Genomic DNA, 20842 nt, shown 5'->3' on the forward strand with positions numbered 1-20842 from the left:
TGTGTGTGTGTGTGTGTGTGTGTGTGTGTGAACATCATTTTGGAAATGAAATTTACTGCGATAAAGGATGCTGACTTCACGGTGAAGTAAAATGATTGCAGCTGAAATGATTTCATCAGATGTCAGGTATGACAGATTATCATTAGGGATAATGCCATTTACTTTTGCAATTCCTTTTATAGCTGCACTTTTTGAACATCATTTCTACTTATTAATATTATTATATCTGTGTAATTATTATACTTGTGAGAAAAGGTTACAATATTTGGTGAAATCAAATTCTTTACTTAACTAAAGGCAACAATACAGTAACATAAAATAGTAAATTACAAAGTAGAGGTCCTGGATTTATTACATAAACAGAGCTTTTAGAGTTGTAGCTGTCCTAGCTACTTTATATACTTGTAGCCAGAGTAAAGGCTCACAAGATAAAACCGAGGCATTTTGTCAAATATAATGGGACTGGGGGGAAAAGAAGCACTAATCTGTTCTATTTTTTTGTGAGTTTCGCCTCCCTGGACCTCAATGACTCATTATCAAAAGTTTGGAGGAGAGACTGCTCTTTTGTTGAATAGCTAATATGGTGTGAAATCCATAGGGCCTCAACTCGACAATGCATTTTTGTAGTTTCAAAAGCCAAAATATGGGAACCACATTTTAGATTAAGTCAGTACTTAATCTAAAATGTGGTGATGTGGAAATATAAAGTACCTTTTAATGTAAATGCTCATTAAAGAACAAGTGCATAAGAATTGTGCAGTACTTTAGTAAATGTATTTTCCTACATCTCGCTACTGTTTTAAGTAGTTGCGTCGCTGTTTGCTGACCATTCTCCACACACTAGGTTGTATATTTGCCGACTGTCCAGCGTGCCCTGAACGCAGCGCGGCGCTGCCATGTTGTTGTTTTATTTTCGGGGCAGCGGCAGAGTTTCCAGCTGCTTGTCGCTGTCTGCGGACACGGCGGTCAGTTTCAGAAAGGGTGGCACTGCTTAAATCCCGTTATTTGGAATACAACTGAGCTCCAAGTCACTGCAAAAGTTACCGGACAACCAGAGCTACCGTCGGGTATGTAGTTGTCTCGATTTAAAAGTTGTCTCTGTTGATGTTCACTCACTCTTTGCTAAGACTAGCTAAAGCTTGCTCCGTGGGTTGGTGCTACTTTTTCCCATTCATGCTAACAGGCGATAGCTGGTTGACTTACCGCTCCTAAAGCTCCACTTTGACTTTCATAAAAGCGAGAGAAAAAACAGACGACTGGTTGTGTGGACCAAGAGGAACAAATAGAGTTGATTTAGTGTCGGTACAAGTAGCAATAAATGAGTGGTGTTTGGAAAGCTAACTTCGGAGCTAGCTGGCTAATGCTGCCAGCTGGTACCAGTTTGCCAAACTTGTGCGATAACTTGAAAAGTCATAGAAACTTAAGAGTCGTATCATGTACAAGAAGTGGTATTATAAAAGGAGAATAAAGTCAAGGTGACTACGTGCTTCGCTTGCATTGGCTCCACTAAGCCAAAGGGATAAAGTCATTGTGGTTTATTTATTTATGGCAGGTCAGGACATACTGGAAGCGCACCATTAATCAAATGTTCCTCAGCTTATGCAACACTAACTTGATGTATGATTAATAACAGGTCGTTTTCAAGTAGTATAAAGTTTTAAAATTCTCTGGGTTTCCTCAAGCCACCTGTACCTCGCTGCATATAATCAGTGAGGAGCCCAGACTCTGTTATTACAACTCTTGTGGAAGTGAATGTGTGATCCTGACTGATGGTGAAACTTTTTCTACCACAGAAGGGGAAGTTTGTGATTTCTTGCCTTAGTCTGCATCAGGTTAGATTGCTCTAAATCAGTGGTTCTCAACCCTGTTCCTCAGGACCCACTGCCCTGCATGTTTTAGATGCTTCCCTGCTCCAACACACCTGATTCAAATGATCAGCTCATCATCAAGCCTCTGCAGAAGCCTGATGATGAGCTGATCATTGGAGTCAGGTGTGTTGGAGCAGGGAAGCATTTAAAACATGCAGGACAGTGGGTCCTGAGGAACAGGGTTGAGAATCACTGCTCTAAATCCTGTGTTACTTTCAGTAGGCTTCTCCTTATAGGGTGGTATTTGTGCATATACAGTCAAGGGTTGTTCACATGTCGTCCACCCCGGTTGTATTAAGCTTATTACCAGTTTACATCCAAAAACATGCGTCTTAGTGCAGGAAAGGAATTCCTAACCTTTCACACTGTTGTTTCAAACTGACTCTGTGTTGGATACTCCATAACAGCCGTTTGCCATTTCTGCTTTTGGTGGGCTTCAAGTTTTTAAAAATTATTTTCATTGTCAAATCAACCTGTTGATTTTATGAATTAACAGATTTTCAAAAAAGAGTGAAGAGTGTTCATTACAATTTACCAGGGCCAATTTCTGCAACTTCAGATGTGTACCTTCATCCAATCCAAAGTAAACAATTATATTAGAAACTTGTAGTTGTGGTTTAATTACATATCAAATTGTGTTCAGAAACAAAATACAGTCATCAAACAGCAGTGATTATCAGACTTCTGATAAAGGAGAAAGTGTGAAGAGCAGGATAGGATTCACATACTTTGAATGAGGCTTAATGATCTATCTCATGGTGACCCAGTTTGATAAATGTATCTGTAGCTTTTTTTTACAGATGTCAATGACAAATCTTTCATGGTGGGTGTCAGTTCATGTAAAAGCATAATAAATGAAACTATTGTTCATGTTTAATAACCTTAGAAAAAAGTCTGTTGCACTGTTCATCTGAAGAGCTCTGCAGGAAGACAAAGCTGAAGGAAATAGTTGGTGAGATAAAATCTTGGTATGAACAGTGTCTTTATCAGATATTTCATGAAGTTTTAGAGCTGTGGAGCAGCAGTAGATAGACTATGTCTAACATGGCAGATCTCGTAGTACAACTCCTGCACCTGGTTGTGATCCTAGTTTTTGTGAAATCAGTTTTTCAGGTGTTAGTGTTTCCTTCAGAGTCTAGTGCAGACTCTTCAACAGGATACTTGGCCCCTAATTGGCATCAAACTTGTAACCTTTGTGTTGAATAAGACTGAAATACCACCGGTTTTATAGCTCTGTCGAACCCAAATAGTTTTAAATCCAGACAAATTGTCTTAATCCCACTTGGCTTGTCTTATTGATTTTTATTTATTAGGATGTCATATAATTACAAAAAATACTCTATTTGTCCATCCAACAATCCAGAAACTTTAACATATACAGTTTACAGTGATATAAAACAGAAAATAGCAGCAAATCCTCACAGTGGGGGGTGATCACACCCGCAGATGATTGGCAGTTGTGATTGGTTAATGACCAATATAAGAAATTATCTACATTTCTTAGCGCATTACTGCTGCACTGGACTCAGGAAATTGGTCTTTTGTAAGGTTAAGATGCTACAAATGTGATCATAACCTGTAAAGTGTAGAAAACTGATGCCATAGTTGCAAAACTTAGGAACCGGTAACTTTGAAACTTTTTTAATGTTGCCACACACAACTTGTCAGCCAGTATTGCTTTTACGCCTAAACTCATGGCTCAAACAGAGAAAGTTGCAAAGTTTCTAGAATGTCATGTGTCTCTGGGGTATTTTCACGATGTACTTCCTTAGAAGACTGAAAGTGGGCGGCTGGGCTCGAAGTTACCCTCGGCTTAGTCAGATGTAAATGAAGGAGTAGCCGGGATTACTGTCTCTCAGGGGAACAAACTGACATTTCCATTTCCAGTCCCTGACCAGCTGAAGCAGCTTGTGAATTATAGCACACTTCTTTAAGCAGGTAATCAGCCGTTCTTAGGAACTGATCAGCAGTTTTAACATTTGGACAGAATGGCGAGTTTCCTGCTTTCAAGTCATTCAGTGTCTTCTTCCTCTTTGTGTCTTAGCATGGTTAAACTAGTTCTGCCAGAGCTGATGAGGGCGAGGCAGAGTAAAATCAACTACCTGACAGGCCAACAACACCTCAACACCACCTCTCATCCCATTCATTCTGCCAGCACAGGAAATCTGGTGTGGCTTCCTGTGTAATCCAACACCTAGTGCATAATCCAGCAGTTTATAAATGGATGCAGATTACATGCATAAGGAGAGCAGGTTATTTCCTCTCTAACATGTCAAGCAGGGAGACAAACTGATTATCTGTGAGTAGACTGTCCTTGGTTTGATCCTTGTGGAGATGAGTACCATTAAGATTTTACTGGCACTGCTACTTGCCCTTAATTTTAATGGGGGTGGAATGAATAACTTGCCTTTTATTCTTTCATATCACAGTTTTTCTCAGTGAGATCATGGCATTATTGCTCTTCCTTTGGTTTAGGGAAAGAGGTAGTAGGTGTGTACTGATCCATAAATCTGGATCAATATTAGGGGAGTAATGGTACAAAAAATCGACATACACCTTTGTTTTAAGACCATAATTCAAAAGCAACCTGTCTTTGTGTCCAGATGCAAGCTTAGTGTATACAGGAAATTTTCTCTTTTAAAACAGATCGCTAAATTATAGTGAAGTCTGTCCCTCCTCTGTTGCTCCTCCTGAGGTTTCTACCATATTTTTGCCCATTAAATTACTTTTGGAGTGGTTTCCTCTAGCGGAAATGAACAGTCCTTAAGAAGTCCTCAAAGGTCATTTTGAAGCTGTCATTTTTTAATTATGAAAAGTCTTGTTTTAAACTAGTGTATTGCCTGAAGTGATTGTAGGGCTGCACCTAATGACGCGTCGACGAGTTGTCTGAGCACGATACGTCATCAAAAGCGGTAGTGAGCGCGCAATGCAACAGAAATCGCCTTCCGACCGGAGCGCAGAGCACGGACGAACGTCGGCGCTGCATCGTGCATGTATTATGTATGCACGCTGCAGCGCGGACGTCCGCGTTTCGATACAGCTGTATAGTAAACGCTGACATCCATGTTTACGATAGAACGCGGACATCCGCGCTGCAGCGTGCATACATAATACAAGCACGATGCAGCGCCGATGTTCGTCCGTGTTCCGCACTCGGGTCGGAAGGGGATTTCTGTTGCATTGCGCGCTCACTTCCGCTTTTGATGACGTATCGTGCTCAGACGACTCGTCGACGCGTCGTTAGTTGCAGACCACTATCACATAAATAAATGTTTCCTATAAGTTTTAGTGCTGTTTATTGGTAAGGTTAGATAATATTCGATATTATTAAAACATTTCTATGTGCTGAGCTTAATTTTGGAATAGATCTTTTTTGTTTGCTTTGTTCTTGTGGCTCACACTTCACTTGTCGATATCTATGTAGTTTTTGGGAATGTTATATGGCATGTTGCTATGGTTATATAGAAAAAAATCTAAATTGCAAACAAATAATGCAAAATTCATTTTTACATTCATCCGGTGATCATTCATTGCATTTGTGTCTTTTAGTAAATGCTCGTTACACCGGTTCTAAATGTTATGTTTGTGCAGGGAATACTAGCTCTAGTGGCGAAAATCCAGTCGTTGAAACATGCAGACAGATGTTCCTGTAAATTAAGAAGTATGTGATATTCACCTTTAGATGAGAGGCAGACTGAAAAAACACTACGCACTGATCTGAGGCCAGTTTGTGTTATTAAGCCATTATTTCTGGCTGTGAGATGAAGCTGACAGTGTGTGGATTCTCTCCATGCTGTGTAGGTAATGCTAACTAGAAGCTGTCTGCGTGTATTACGCTGATGTTTTGTCAACACAAATGGAGCAGGTGAATTAACAGGTACGCTTTCTGTTTCTGCCCTGTTTGTGCTTAAATTGATTTTTAAGATTGACGTCAGCACAGCATCTGTTTCTGAAAGTCCATATACAGTGTAATCAAAAAGACTTTATTTTTTCAAATAATCGTAATGACGAAGCCATGAAAGGTGGTGCAAGTCTTTATATTGCTTGTAACTCTAAAAGAAATGCACAGATTTTAGCATTTGCCCCCAAAAAATAAATCTGTGGATAACGGTTTTAAACAGAAGAAATGTGTGTAGCCTACAATGTGCGGTTTACACAGTTTTGTTTCTGAGCACACAGCATTGATTCACATTTATATTTTAAGGATTATTTTTTCATAAGGGCTTTGTAACACATTGGCATCCGTCTAGTGTGACAAAAACAAATTGGTTCTGGTGCCAGTATTCAGCGCTGCATGGTGCTTGATCATATCACACCTTTGTTGTCTGTTATATAGGATTTCAAGCTAACTGGCATTAAAACCCACCTCAATTATTCATTCATTCATTCATTCTGGTCAGCAAACATGTCGTCTGTCCATGCCTGTGATAGTTCACAATGACTATTCCATCCATTGCAGCCAAAAATTTAAAACAGCAGGGACCACGTCAAACTCTGTGTGTTTTTAACAATGTCTGTGTTATAATCCTCAACCTTTGTCCTCTGTTGTTAAGCATGTTAATGGGCTGCGTATTATTTACATCTTACAAGTCTTGTCAGTGATGTCCTTTTTGCAAGCTGCTGAACCCTGCAGCTTAATGCTTGGACTGTTACTTTGATTTTAAAACCATCACATTTTTGCATAAGCCGCATGCCAGGTCACCTCCACTAAGCAAATACGCCACTAACATTACAATGCGAGGCTCAGTAAGGAGAATAGTATGTAGAGTCAGAATCTACGTTCAGCCTCTACAGTTCTCATTTTCATATCTGGCCACACTTACCATTACTCCACACTTACAGATATGTAAATGTTTCATACTAAGTCACAATTTCACTTCTCCATTTAAATATGGCCTCAGAGAAACATTTTATACTTCTGTCACTGTAGTTTGTCTGCCATGTGCTGTTTCTGCTCAGAAACACGATGCCAGCATTCCTTTCAGATTTTTACATTATATGTTGTAATTAGTTGGCCAACATGACAGTCTGACGCTGACATGCTTTTTAGCATCTGATTGACAAGACAGTTTACTGCACACGGCCAGTTCACACTGTGACAAAAACTTGGTTAAAACATGTCATTTTTGTTCTGTAAGAATTTCTGTGACCAAATCAGAGTTTATTTATTTAGAGAGAGAGCTATTAAAGCTGCACTTGACAGAAGAGAAGTACTATTTTCTTGTAGGAATTGTTGGAAAAACACTAACATGTAACAAGTACAATGGAAACAGACTTGTAAAATACATAATTTCCAAAAGCATGAGTGCTTTCATTATCTAGTGGTGGATTTTAGCGTCCTAAATAAGCAGACCTGCAGGGGAGAGAAGTTCGTTAACAAATGTAAACAAGTATACACTCATCAACCACAGCATTAAAACCACCGTTGATATCTTGTTACAATTCAATGTTCTGCTGGGAAACCTTGACACCATTCTAGACCAAGCAGATACCTCCATATCATCGCAACAATGACAGTAGCTTCTCCGCTGCTTGGGAAATCAGGACAAAGCACCGAAGGCATCGACCTGACCTCCAAATTACCCCAGATGCCCGTCTCATTGACCGTACGTGAAATGGTGCCGGAAAAAGCCTAATCCACAAAAGCCCCACCCCAGAGGATTCCCTGCCAATATTCCGGTGACAGAAACAAGAGGACGCCCCAAGAGGTCCACTGTCCATGCCACAAGAAGTCAGTTTGTTTTGGTGGCGTGAAAAGGGATTGGATGGTGGCTTTAAAGTTGTGGCTAATGGCTGTATGAGATTTCAACTAAACTATTGTCTCCTTAACTGGAAGCCTGTAGTGATGATCAAGTTCATTCCACATGTCTAGGAATGTCTGAAATTACTGGTGAGAAACTGTAATGTGACTGCAATGTTTGATTAAGTATGTCAGTATTTCCGTCACACCGAACGATTATCTGTTTGGTTAACCAGTCAGTAGTCAGATATTAATATTGAAAGTTCCCAAACACGTCTACCCGCCTTTGAGAGGAGAGCTCTGGCTGTTTGTTATTGAGATCACAGAAGATGTTCTCATGGTGGTCCTTTACTAGCTAAACTCCCACAGTGATTTCCGCTTGCTTTCTGCTCTGGCAGTTGTTGACTTCATCAATTCATCACTTAAACGACTCAAGTTTGATGTCAGGATTTTGCAGTTTCCTGGTATTTGAATTATTGTTATTTTGTGTCAGCTCTGCTTATAGATTCGTTGTACTGAGACATGCTCTTACATCTCTTGCATAATTGTAAGTGCACACAAGTGAAGCTTACAAATAGAGTTTAATGCAACAGCAGTAATCAGGAGGTGGATGTGTCAGGCCACAGCACCATGACACCATTTCCTGGAAGTGGGAACACAAATAGTAAAAAGTTCTGTTGGAGGGTATGAGTACAAGAGGCTTTTCATCTTGCGAAATTTTAATAGCTTGATTTTTTTTTTTTTTTTTTTTTTTTTTTTTTAGCACAGATGCATCAATAGGCCTGCTGCTCCTTAAAAAGAGCACAACTGCTCAAAATCTACTTCTTCAATCAGCGATTTGTATGAATACTTACTTAAAAAGAGTAAAAGTTTGGGAGACAAATACAGAAGAAAACAGAAGTAAAAACAAAGATTTAAGTGACAGTGGAGAGACTTTAAGATTCCTTTGATTCACAGAATTACTAACGTCAAGACTTATATGATTTACTACTCACTCAATTTATTACAAATGAACCCTTGTATGAATTCTATGGTATACTTGCAGTTGTTGCCTGTTTTGAAGCCACATTTCCTCCCATCATTTCCTACCACTCATTTCTAAACATTATACATCACAGTTCAGCATCCTGCTTTGTGGGACTAGTGAATGATGATCATTTATGAAATGTAATGCTACAGTCAGTGTATTCGTATCATTTACTCTTTTGTAAATGAGACACACATTGTTGTTCCTAACGTAGTAATAATTCTACATTTTGAATAGTTTAGAAGTAATCAAACCTGTACACCATATCCATTGATGAAAATGAGGCTACCTGTAATGTGCACAACCTCATGTGTGTATATGCTGTTACCACAGTTTCTTTCATCAACTCTGGGTCAGACTTATTGTTTTCTTTATGGCAACTGAATCCTGTGTGTCATATCGACATATGCAAGGAGACAACAAACTGACACTGTGCACACCAGACCAACCAACAGGTGCTTTTGAGGACAGACTGATTGAACTGCGTTAATAATAACATCCTTAAGTAAGTAGCTGTCAGCTTGGCTGTATTTAAGGCTCGAGATTTCCTGTGCGGTTAAATCTTGTTTTACCCAACCATGGACGTTGCTTCTGTTAAAATATTACTAATCATATTATTTTACCACCACTGCTATATTTATTCCCATTAAAGTTTCATGTTAATGTCCAGAAAATGGGATTTTTAAGTGTTTTGATTCATCTATGTGAGCTAGGGATGTGCGCGACTAGTCGTTTAATCGTTTAACCACCTACTCATTTATTAAACGTTTAGTATTTTACTAGTCGGTTCAACGCTGCATTAAGCATCATGCACCTTGTTCTTCGCGCCTCTGCCTCGGCTTCTTTGTGAACAGGCTGAGCAGCCAGGGAGAGAATTGCTCCTCCTCCCCTTCCCTCACACGCACACGTAGCGGGGGGCAGGACCACACAGTTTGGGGAAGAAAGGTAAAGTGGGAAGATGGCGACGCTGCCGCGTAAGAAAATCAGCACCGTTTGGCAGTATTTTGACGCAGCAGATGACAACAAGGTCGCCTGTCGGCTGTGTAAGCAGAAACCAGTGTTGCCAACTTAGTGACTTTCTCACCAAATCTAGCGACTTTTCTTTGTCAAAAGCGACTAGCGACAAATCTAGCGACTTTTTCTACCATTTTGGAGACTGACAGGAAAACTCGGATCATTCTGCAGTTACTGTCCTCAACAAGCAGCAGGTGCTGCTGTGAGCTCCTGCCCGTCCCAAAGCACAGGCTGTCAGTTCAGTAACCCCGCAGCAGTCCCAGTGTCTGATTAGAGGTGACCCACATCACTCCGCAGCCAGACGGCAGATAAATCGCGCATGCACAAAGTCACTACAGATCCCATCCAGACTTACGGAGCGGGATATAAATGAAAATGTTTCTTCAATGTCATTATGTGGCTTTATAGACTAGTAGACTAGTCGCAAATAAAATTTGAGACTAGTCGGTGGGGAAATTAGTCGAAATTCCCATCCCTAGTATGAGCTGATGTTGTAAAGATCCTGCTAATTTTGAGTCAAAATCTTTACTTCTCTGTTTTGAAGTCCAAACGGGCCATGGACATTGGTAGGCCCATGCTCTGGCTCTGCACATTGCTTCTTAGACTGTACACGGGTTTAATAAGCAATTTCAAAAAAACATATCCTGAAACTCCTTTTTGAATAGACTGTGAAGCTAATTAAAACCGATTATCGGCATTGTGGGTGTTGCGTCTTCACAATTCTAGATTACATTTGGATGATTGAATTTGTGGCCTCTAGCTGTTTTCCAGCTGTTTCGATTGAGTAGAGTATTTAGTGGAAGTGATTTAAAATTATTTGGTTTCATGGTGCATGCGGAAACAGCCTGAATTAACCATAAAGGAATGGAAAATGTATAAGTAAAGCCAAAGCTCAGGTCATTGCTTTATGCTACCTGTTGGGTTTATTTGCGTTGGAAAGGCTCAAAGGTTGATCTGCTGCACTCATGAGTTCAGGAGAATGAGAGGAACAGATGGAGGCCTGTTCAGAGCACATTCCTCAGTCCTACATTCTGCCAGTCTCATTTCTAACACACCAACACTAGAACCTGAGCTAAAAACAGCCACTTTTAGCACGTTTTTTAAACCAGAGAGACCTCTCTGCCGTCGGTGTCCACACAAAGAGTGATGTCAGCTTTCAGTCCAGACCAAAATGGAATTTACCTCCCAAACACACAGAGCTTTTCTCAGACAAAGTGTAAAATGTGTAAATGTAAAAATGCCTACTTAGTGTTGTGGTGCATGTGTGTCATGTTGGCGTTAAAGTGGTATTTCATTGCTTTCTTTTCTAAAAGGTTTCAGAGGCTGGTGAATAATATTTCCTGCTCACTGATATGCTTCACTGTCCAGCTAGCCTCCTTTCACACTCCACAATGTGTATGTCTAAGGTGTGACATGAAGTCATGACTAATGCAGGTAGATTTTATAGAATTATGTGAAATAATTTGTATTTTAACTAATATTTGTACCTCAGGGCAGTTATTTAGGCTCCAGCATTTAAATTTAGGTGGAAGCTTTTTGAGGCACGTGTTAACAAACAATAAATAAATAATTATTGTTGTTGTGTTTTAGTCACATCGGGCAGTGACACATTTCACTCCAGTATGTGATAATGGCTGTGTGTGAGCATGCAAAACGATGTTGTTACAAACTAATCTGCAGTTAGATTTATTGACAGTTCTCAATCTATGTCATCTATTTTGGTTAATTACTGTATGTTGTTGCATCCCGAGTTTAGGTGGACATTGTTGCCTTTAGCAGGTAGAAGAACACTGAAGAATTAGCAAATGGAGTAACACAGGGGTCAAAGACAAGAACATATCCCTGTTTCATAAACTGTTTAATTTATATAATTCATTATCACAGTGTGATATTTTAAAAGACAAAGGCTCCTAATGAGTCTTTGTTGGCAAAAGTATGTGATTGCAAATTGGACCTTGAATTTTTAAAGAAGCCTGAGATGGCAAAACATCTCTGAGAAGCCGGGTGGCTGTTCTCCATAGATTTCACCCATCATTCTTCTTGGATCCTCTGCACGTTTAAACGTGTACTTGACTAATCAGTTTTCTAGATTGCCCTGCTTGTGCACTAAATCTGTTTGAACCTGCATGAGTGACTGATTAAACTTTAACTGGCGCTTTTGCAAACTGTGAAGACAGATGTGAGTTGAATGATTTCTTTCTCAGCCTGCAGTTTTCCCAGGCAAAACAAAAATTGCAGCAAATCTAAACACTGATGCTACCGCTAGATAAATGTATTATTTGGCAGTTTTTTCTCCAAACACTTGGTTTCGCATTGCTTAGAACTAAAGTTTTAAAGTACCCAAAAACTATTTGTTTTGTCACCACTGCTAGAACTGAAACAGCTATAGTTGAAGTGTACCAATTGTGACATTTGCAAATCTTAGTGAACAACAGAAAGTGCTTTCCTACCGATTTTAGTCTTACTTTGAATGCTCAAAGTGGAATTTCTCAGTCTTTTGCTTAAAATGGGCCTTTTTGTTGGTGAGCAGTCTACAACAGTAAGTATGATTTTGCTCTGATGCTTGTGAAAACATGTTTGATGGTTGTCAGAAATACCTCTACACAGGAAAAGCCCAGTTTTTTTAAAAAAAAAGATGAGTTTTTGTCATTTGTGCTTTTTGTGCTTACCAGACTTTCCTTTTGATAAGATCCTTTGGTTTTATTTTTTATTTTTTTTTACACTTGTTTCCATGCAATCATCTTTTGGTGGCACTGCCACCAGTTTGCATTGAATTTGAATGAACAAACAAACAGCAAAGGTCTGAATGCCTCTTGTGTTTCCGGTGCAGTGGCTTGTGTAAAGAGAGACATTGAAACAGAGCATTTACTTTACTTAGACAGGACATAATTTTAATTATTTGAATTGAAGTGTTATCTTGAGTTTTGCCTGCCTGAGATAAAACTCAGGCAGACACTTTTGTGGAAACCATAGTTGTAATCTAGGACATTTGTTGAATCTTCATAAACAGATTGTAGCTCATTAAAAAGACTAAATAAGTATAAGCTATTGAAACAATATTATTTTTCGAAGCCATCTTTTTGGCTTTTGCCATGTTAACTTTTACTCTGAAAGCTTCCTGGTGTCTACTAGAAGTCATATTTCTGCTGTTGTCAGCACATGAGAAAGGAAAGAGTTTCGGTTGGGAAGGCATTTAGTCACTGTGCTGGTCAGCGTTTAAAGACAGCTGAGGTCAGGGCAGAGTAAATACCGAAAACGACTGTTGAGATCAAATGCTTTTTAGGTTTCTAAAAGCTAAAAATGAAGACTTCAACAATGGTATGGCCAATGTATGTTTAACTGTGTGCATTTGTGTCTGTTTGATTTGAAAGACTTTCATTTGGAAGAAATAGTGTGATCAGAATTTGGTCATTATGCTATTGTAGCTTTTGATAATCATTCCCTTTCTGTTTTATTTATTTTTACTTATTTATTTGATCAGGGGTCATGCAATTAACATAGAAAACATCTGATGTATTGCATATAGAGTGCATAGCATTAAGCTTATTTTCAACTCCTGTCCCTGGTTGGGCTTTTCAGTAAAAGCATACAAAGAGGACCACCAACAACAATGAAAACAGCACAGACAACATTATAAACTTTACAAGTGTATAATGTTATGGAGCCCAGCTAACCACTCCTCCTCTCAGTGGCGGCCATTTTTCTGTGGTATTATATACCCATATTATGTACACACAGGCCTGACATTTCAGAATGAAGGAGAGCCCAAAGTCCTTTGGCAGAAATTGATGTTTTATTGTAGCTGAACAGTCATTTATCATGATGTTTGGTTTGTTATTAGTCTGATCTCACCTCCATACCTCCACCTCTTAGATCACTGTGATTTGTGATCTGTGCCACTTGCCGCTGTTTTTTCTTTTTCCCTGTGAGATCTCTCAGGCACAGTGTTTCTGGGATTGGAGGCAGCTGTGATGACCTGAATAAACTACTGTCACTGTTCCTGCATACCACTGGACTGAAAAAGCATGGAAACAGATCTGAGTGGTGTTAGGGGAAAGCCTGTCATTTTTAGACCATGTATCTGGAAACATACTTTTGCCAGATAACTGTCCCTGCTGCATGTACAAAATGGCTCATCAAGATAGAGCTGGAACTTGTAAGGAGAGAAATCTAAGTGAAACTTAAAAATCTTCATTTTTACAAGGGTTCTCTTTTGTTGCCATTTTATTGTAGACTAAATCGGAGACAAAAGCGCTTCACTGAATTTAAATACAGATCTATTTTTAAACATTTCAGAATATTGTTATTTTTTGCAGCATAATACCCTTATCTGCTAGTATGAAAAAGGCACTCAATGAAGACTTAGGGTATTATCTTGTGATTAGCACCCTGACTTTGGCACAGGAGATCAGTGCTTCAAATCCCAGTCAAGGTGCTGTTGTCCAGTGAGAACCCTTAGGCAAGACACTTAGTGCTGCCTACCTACCTCATGTTGTATCTACTCTCAGATCAACATCGCTTTGGATTAAAGTGTCTGCTAATTGTAATTGTAATCTTGAGATTACTGAAGTTTGTTCTAATGAGACCAGAGAATACCCCAATTCTGCTTGATTATGCAATCATTCCTCTGGTGAGCTTTCCCCCATAGAACAGAGTAAAACTGCAAAGTTATTCATCAAAGAAGACTGTACATGCTTTCGTGATTAAGCACCAGTCCTTTTTTGGGATCATTTGCAGCACTGTGGAAAAAATTTTAGCACTTCAGATGTTTAAATTCCTACCTTGTGTTCTTGGTACCCGTTTTATATTTTTGGAGAGGCGGTTACTGGCCAAACAGAAATGAGGTGTGGTAGCAGTAACGGTTATGTTGACCGAAAAATGTCACAGTTAAAATTGTAACTTCTATAACAGCCTGTCAGCTGTATGATTTTTATTACACAAAGAGCTATGTTTGGCTTGGTTGTTTTTTCAAGACCAGACCACTTGAGTCAGAGATGTCAAGACATGTAGACTTTTAAACATTAGTCGATAAATCAATAACTGGATAAAAATAAAAATCACCAGCATTTTTACAGGCACCAGTGTCAGTATTTTTCTAGAAAAAATACCCAACATTTAATGGGCCAAGCTTCTCAAATGTGGGGAATCACAGCTTTGCTTTGCCATATATGATACCAAATTAAATACTGTTGCGTTTGGACCAGTTTTCGAACAAATCAACCAGTTTAAAGACATCACTTTACTGAGTTGCGGTAGCTGTTCTTCACTGCTTTTTGACATTTAATAGACTAAATAAAGAAAATCTTCAAATATTCATTATCAATTAATCTGCTAACGTGTTAAGAACACAGTGGGGTTACTAGGTTTCTCCTGTAAGAGTTCCTCTGCATGATTTTACAAGTGTTTCTTTGAAGTTCACAGACCTGCTTGCAGCTTGAAATCCTCTAATTTAGCCTTTCCTCCAGGCAATAGTTATGTCTGCAAAGTGCCCATATTACATAGTGTTAATTAAAGATTCAAGGCTGTGTGCAGAGAAGCTATGTCATCTTTCCATCAGGGGTCGGATATTGTTACTAGCCTCAAACCAAACATGAGTAGATTCTGTAGGTTGGTCTACACCAAGACAAACTACCCACAAGACAATATAGGTCAATCTGAAACTGGACAGATAAGAACTGTTGTTATCTTCACATATGGCAAAGTACACTGACACATTTACTGCCAGGCTGCACATAAAGTAATAAACACTCATTTCGTACTGTTTTATGGTACACTTTATGATGTATTTTATGGTTGTTCTAATAGTAGCAATAATAGTAATTTGTGCATTCTTCATAATATATTTTCTTATTGCTGTGCATTCATAGTGAGGAACATTGAAGTGCAGTAAAGATCCTGTTTTCAGTAAGAAACTGGAAATAATAATGAGGTGTCATTTGTTGTGTAAAGGCATGGTAATCTGATAATCTCTAAAATACTTACTCTCGACTAGTTAACAGGCAGGAACATTGGTTCCGTTTCCATACCACCATCTCTCACAACAGATTAGCCTCCAATCCCTTTATCTGTGCTCCTTGCCACACCACTGCTGTGTAATCCTCTGTATAGACGTGACAGGATGTTGTTGACACATAGCAGCAGAGCACCATGTTCAGGTCAGCCACAAGCTGATAAGAGCTTCTTGAAGGAGGATCGTTGTTGGCAAGGACCTGCTCTGTTACATTTCTAATTGACTGGATATGTATATCCAGATGTATTACAGGTGCTATGAACAACAAAAATGAAGTTAATCCCTTCATGGTGGAATAGTGCTCATTTTAACGACCTTTTCCACCAAAGCAGCAACTCTAGAGAAACCTGTTGTCAGGGCTGGCAAGGCTGAAATGTGTTGGCAATTAAATTTGATTAAAGTTGATTTCGTAGACTTCTAGTTCTCAGTCTCCATGCATCTTGACCAAACTTGAGCAGTGTTGTAAAGAAGAAAGTTGAGAAAATTGCATTTTTCATAATATATAAATTTGTTACGGATTTATCGACAGTCAAAGCTGAAAGACAGTAGTTTCTTTAAGGGGAATGCAGTAAGCATTGACCAGTTTTATTGTGTTTTGTATCTGCTCTACATCAGTTTGTAGAGACTTGTTTTTTTTCTTTTGAAGTGAAGGAGTCCTTGTACTGATTAGCGCCAATGAATGTGTTTTATTACATCTTAACAAAGTCTGTTTTTTTTTTATCATGTTGCATTATAACTTGTAACCCAAGAGCAGCAGCGTAAACACAGACACATACAATAGAAAAGGCACGAACAATGACACTGCCTCATCCTCGACAGCATCTGGCCTCTCATTACACCCCTCCAGATAAATGGCTGTCCTTGTTTCTGTGGTTGCTGTTTACAGCCTACAGAATCGCTCTTTCTCTCTTCACTCCGTGTCTTTGTCATCGTCGCTCTCCCCCTTTGGTGTCTGACTCAGTGCTTCCCTTCCTTCCCAGGCTTCCCAAAGTGGTACCGCTGGAGGTTTAACTGCAGGACATGATGAAGAGTTGACAGCCCCACGTCATCTTTTTGTGTTTACAAAAGATAGCAAGTTCTCAACTTTTTTTTTTTTCACGATTATCTCAACTATCTTATTTTTAAACCCAAACCAACTTTGCAGATGAAGCAACTGATGGAACTGTCACTCTCAGTATTATTCTCTTGAGGTTAGATGTGTGGCATTTCCCTTACGACACAAGGGTGATTTTATCATATGTGATCAGACACAGTTACGCCCAGAGAGCAACTTTAACACCCTGTTTTTGCTCAGACTCACCCAAGATGCAATTTTCACTGGTTTGCCAAGAGGACAGAATTAAATTACTTGAATTTTTAAAAATAGTATTTTTTTGTTGTTGTCGTCTTAAACTTCCTTAATGTTTTTTCGTTGGCAACAGTATTCAACTGACATCGTAAACTCATAACAGAAAACACAAGCAGACCAATGACTTGTCTGGTGGTCCCACACAACACGTTTGTAGTAATTTTATACAAATTCCTAGTTGGCTTTCTGAGGAGGAAATTGGCTATGGCATAGTCACAGAAGCTCTGAAACTACACAGTAACCCCTTCATGCACAATGATAAATCCTCCTTTACAATATGGAAGTCTGCATGAAGTTGAGGATTTGTTCAAAAAGCTCAAGGCGACAATCCTTTATATAGGTTTTTTTTTGACATTGTAGTATTCCTTTAGGATTTGAAGATACCTTAGCTAATTGTTTAGGTAGATCAAAGTGCCTAATTTTCAAAGGACCTTTTTTCCTAGCTTTTTGGGGGAGGTTTAATCTGATTCTGTCCTGGTAGTAAATGACCGGATCTTGTAAACTGAGAGAGAGGATGGCGCTCCTAATGAATTAATCATTGGGCCTATCTAAAGCCACTGCTGTGCCTGTAACCCAAGGTAGCACAGCCAGTCGCCATTAACATTCAAAACAACAAATGCCAAGCGTTACTAGAACTAAGCATGTACAAAAGAACCTTTAATATTCAGATTTTTCATGCCTTTCTTTTTATTTCTACAGTGCATTTGTGCTTGATCGAGTCAGGGTGGCATTTTGTTGCACTTCTTCCAGGATTAAAGCAGCTGAAGACCTGAGTATTAAAATGCTAATCTATGAGACTTTTTTGTGCTGGAGGTTTTAAATCAGTGTGCATAGTTCCTCGAGAGAAATGTAAGCCTAAGCCTGACACCTCAGATGTATTTTGAGAAGTCCAACATGACACATGCTTCCATTTTTCACATGAGTGAGTACAGCTGAAATAATGTGTTGAATATTTGAATGGGCAACAGAAAATGACCCCAGCAATCTTGACAAATGATAAATCATCATTACCTTTGCCAGGCAACATTTTTTGGTTAGTTGTGCAAATTTGCAGTTTTTTTGTGATATATAGTTGTATACTACTCATCATTGGGCTTTTAGGTTGTTGAAAAGTTAGAAACCTTAGATTGGAGGTGATTTACTGTTTGTTGACAGCTCTGAATAATCTGTTATAGCCAGAGACGAATACACCCTGGACAGGTTGCCACTATATTACAGGACCAGCACAGACAGACATCTACGTGTACTCATATTCACAACTACAGCATACTAAGAATCACAAGTTAACCTACCATGCCTGTCTGTGGGAGGAAGCTGAAGTACCCAGATAAAACCCACGCAGTTACAAGGAAGACATGCAAACTCCACACACGCAAAACACAGCTCATTTAAGGAAAATTACAGCTTTAGAAATTTGCCTGTTTTCCTTGTAATTTGTTCTAAATTACATAGTTCTCTCCAGAAAACATTTCAGAAATTGTTAGTAAATAGCAGACCAGTAACATAAACAGTTTGTGTGAGTTGCAAGGCCTCAAGGGACTCTAGGAATATTCACACTCAGTAACCCTGACAGTATCCAAATCGTGTCCAGGCTGCAGTAATCTGACATTGAATTAAATATTTTGAACTTAATTGGCTCAGTTTAGGTTTTATCTTTCTGTCCACAAGGTCTACAGATGGAGGATTGATGTGTTTGTTTTGTCAGATGACACAACAGCTGGTAAAGTTACCCTCCACACACAGCCATGCTGGCACAAAGTGTTCAATTTGCCACTCTCCAGCTGGTTGACGAACCCAACCTGTCCGCAAAGTGGGAAGATGACACCAAGTGGCATCGTAATGCAAATAAATAATTGCTTCTGGCCGTGAAGTTTATCTCCTCCACCAGCAACTTTGATGGGTAACCACTAACTGAGTACATTTACTTGCATCCTTATCATCACATTGATACTTAGAGTTGGAGTAAGTAGCGGGCTGAGCTCTAACCCAGTCGACATTCATTAATGCGAGTGTGGAAAGTACATCATGAATTAATGACCTTAAAGGCTATTTCCTGACCACCTCATTTACTTTTAGCTACACCTAGACTAAAGCCGTTCATCCATCAAAGATTGTAGCTATATTTTGACTTACTCTGACAGATAAACACAAATATTTAAATGTATGCTTTTTGATTTAAAAAAAAAAAAAAAAAAACCCTGTAAATCCTATAAAGATCAAGCATAATTGTCTTTAAATATTTGGCTTAATTTAAGGTGAACTTTACTTGGAAATTGCAGACTTTCAGTCACTTTTTCAACCTAAAAATGCTATTTGCTGCAATTTTATTTTCAGTTGTTTTAAATTAGCATATGCATCCGACAATTAAACTTGACAATGTATAAAGCTAAAGAAAGAGAAAATAGAAAATGCATTAAAAATTGACGCTCCTGTGATACGCTGAAATCCAATGGGGTAACAAACTGTTTTCCTTTAAGTAGATTAGCAAGTAATCTTGGTTATTTGAGAATCCAGATTACTTTGATCCCTGTTAGCATAATTAAAATAAATATTTCCTCCACTGGAGATGGTATGTTCTTGTTCTTGATTAATACGGATGAAGCCGTCTCACTTTCATCCCAACTTTGGACGGAAAGTTTGTTTCTTGTTGCTTATTCAAGCAAACCTGTCAGTGTTATTGACATATACTGAGACAGCAGGAAGGTTCTTCAGCAGGTTTAAGATGTCAAAGCATCTGTTAAAAGGAAAGGAGAGCAGCCTGTCTTCTGCACACCAGCTGACTCCAGCAAACTCTTCCAGACACATAAAAAGACACCTACAGGTCAGACATTCATATTTTCAACGCCCTACTTTGATCCTTTTCAACCGCTGTCCAACCATGCAGGCCTCTACGGCACAAATCCTTCTGTGCATCATGCAGTGTCCTTCATTTCTTATTCAAAATTCACAGGTTCATGCTTCTTGAATGGGATTATTATCCACCACGAAGTGGAAAGAGGGATATAGGTTTGGCCTCCGTCCGTCCGTCCGTCCGAGATGAAGGGGACAGCTTTTCTCGGAAACTATTACAGCTAGGATTACGAAATTTAGTGTGTAGCTTCACACCATGGACACCTTGATCAAGTTCGAAAATGAGACCTGTGCGACAATATTTAACAGAGTTATGGCCCTTGATCACTATTTTGGATATAGACTCATAGACATCACATGTGGCGGGGGATATTGATGACCATGTCATCTTGTTTGCTTTGTTTCCTACACTTCTATGATACTATCCTTAATCTGTGTTGCTTTATGTAGATTATATGGATAATTTGCATTTTAGAATAATGTAATCTTTTTGGAGATGTGCTTTTCACTTTCTTGTTGAGAGTTGGATGAGAAACTGGAGCCTTTGATAAGAACTTTCTAGTGTTGTCTTGTTGGCATTCGTCTTAGTGGACATGATATAATTCAGCTGATTATTACCATTGATATTACAGAAAGTTTAACCTGTCAATATCGACATATTAAATGTATTGATAAAAAGATTTATTCAGGTTAATTGATCAGTGAGTCAACTGTAAAAAAAATTAACAATATGATATCTGTTTTATTTTCATTATTTTCTGACATTTTAAAGTATATGATTAATTGATAAAATGATTGGCTGAAGAATTGGTTGTAACCCTAATTACATTTGAGTCTATTTCTGTTAACCCTTATTTGCATGTTTCAGTGTTCTTTTCCCAATTTCAGCACAATTAAGGTGCCTGGTGTTGTTGTTATGATGCGATATGCGTTTGGAAAGGAGATGGTGGATGTTTACTGGCTTGTCAGACGGTACAATGTTGAT

At 38.8% G+C, this 20842-nt stretch overlaps 1 protein-coding gene across 1 annotated transcript in view; it reads left to right on the forward strand.

The window, feature by feature from the left end:
• Positions 1 to 895: 895 nt before the first annotated feature.
• Positions 896 to 20842, forward strand: part of plekhf2 (pleckstrin homology domain containing, family F (with FYVE domain) member 2) — a 32840-nt gene continuing 12893 nt past the window's right edge. The window contains exon 1 of the mRNA XM_022211903.2: positions 896 to 1067. The gene's annotated coding sequence lies outside the window, so the exon portion shown is untranslated. The remainder of the gene's footprint in view (positions 1068 to 20842) is intronic.

This window comes from Acanthochromis polyacanthus, chromosome 12 (assembly GCF_021347895.1).
Source record: "Acanthochromis polyacanthus isolate Apoly-LR-REF ecotype Palm Island chromosome 12, KAUST_Apoly_ChrSc, whole genome shotgun sequence".
In the NCBI taxonomy this organism is placed as follows: domain Eukaryota; kingdom Metazoa; phylum Chordata; class Actinopteri; family Pomacentridae; genus Acanthochromis; species Acanthochromis polyacanthus.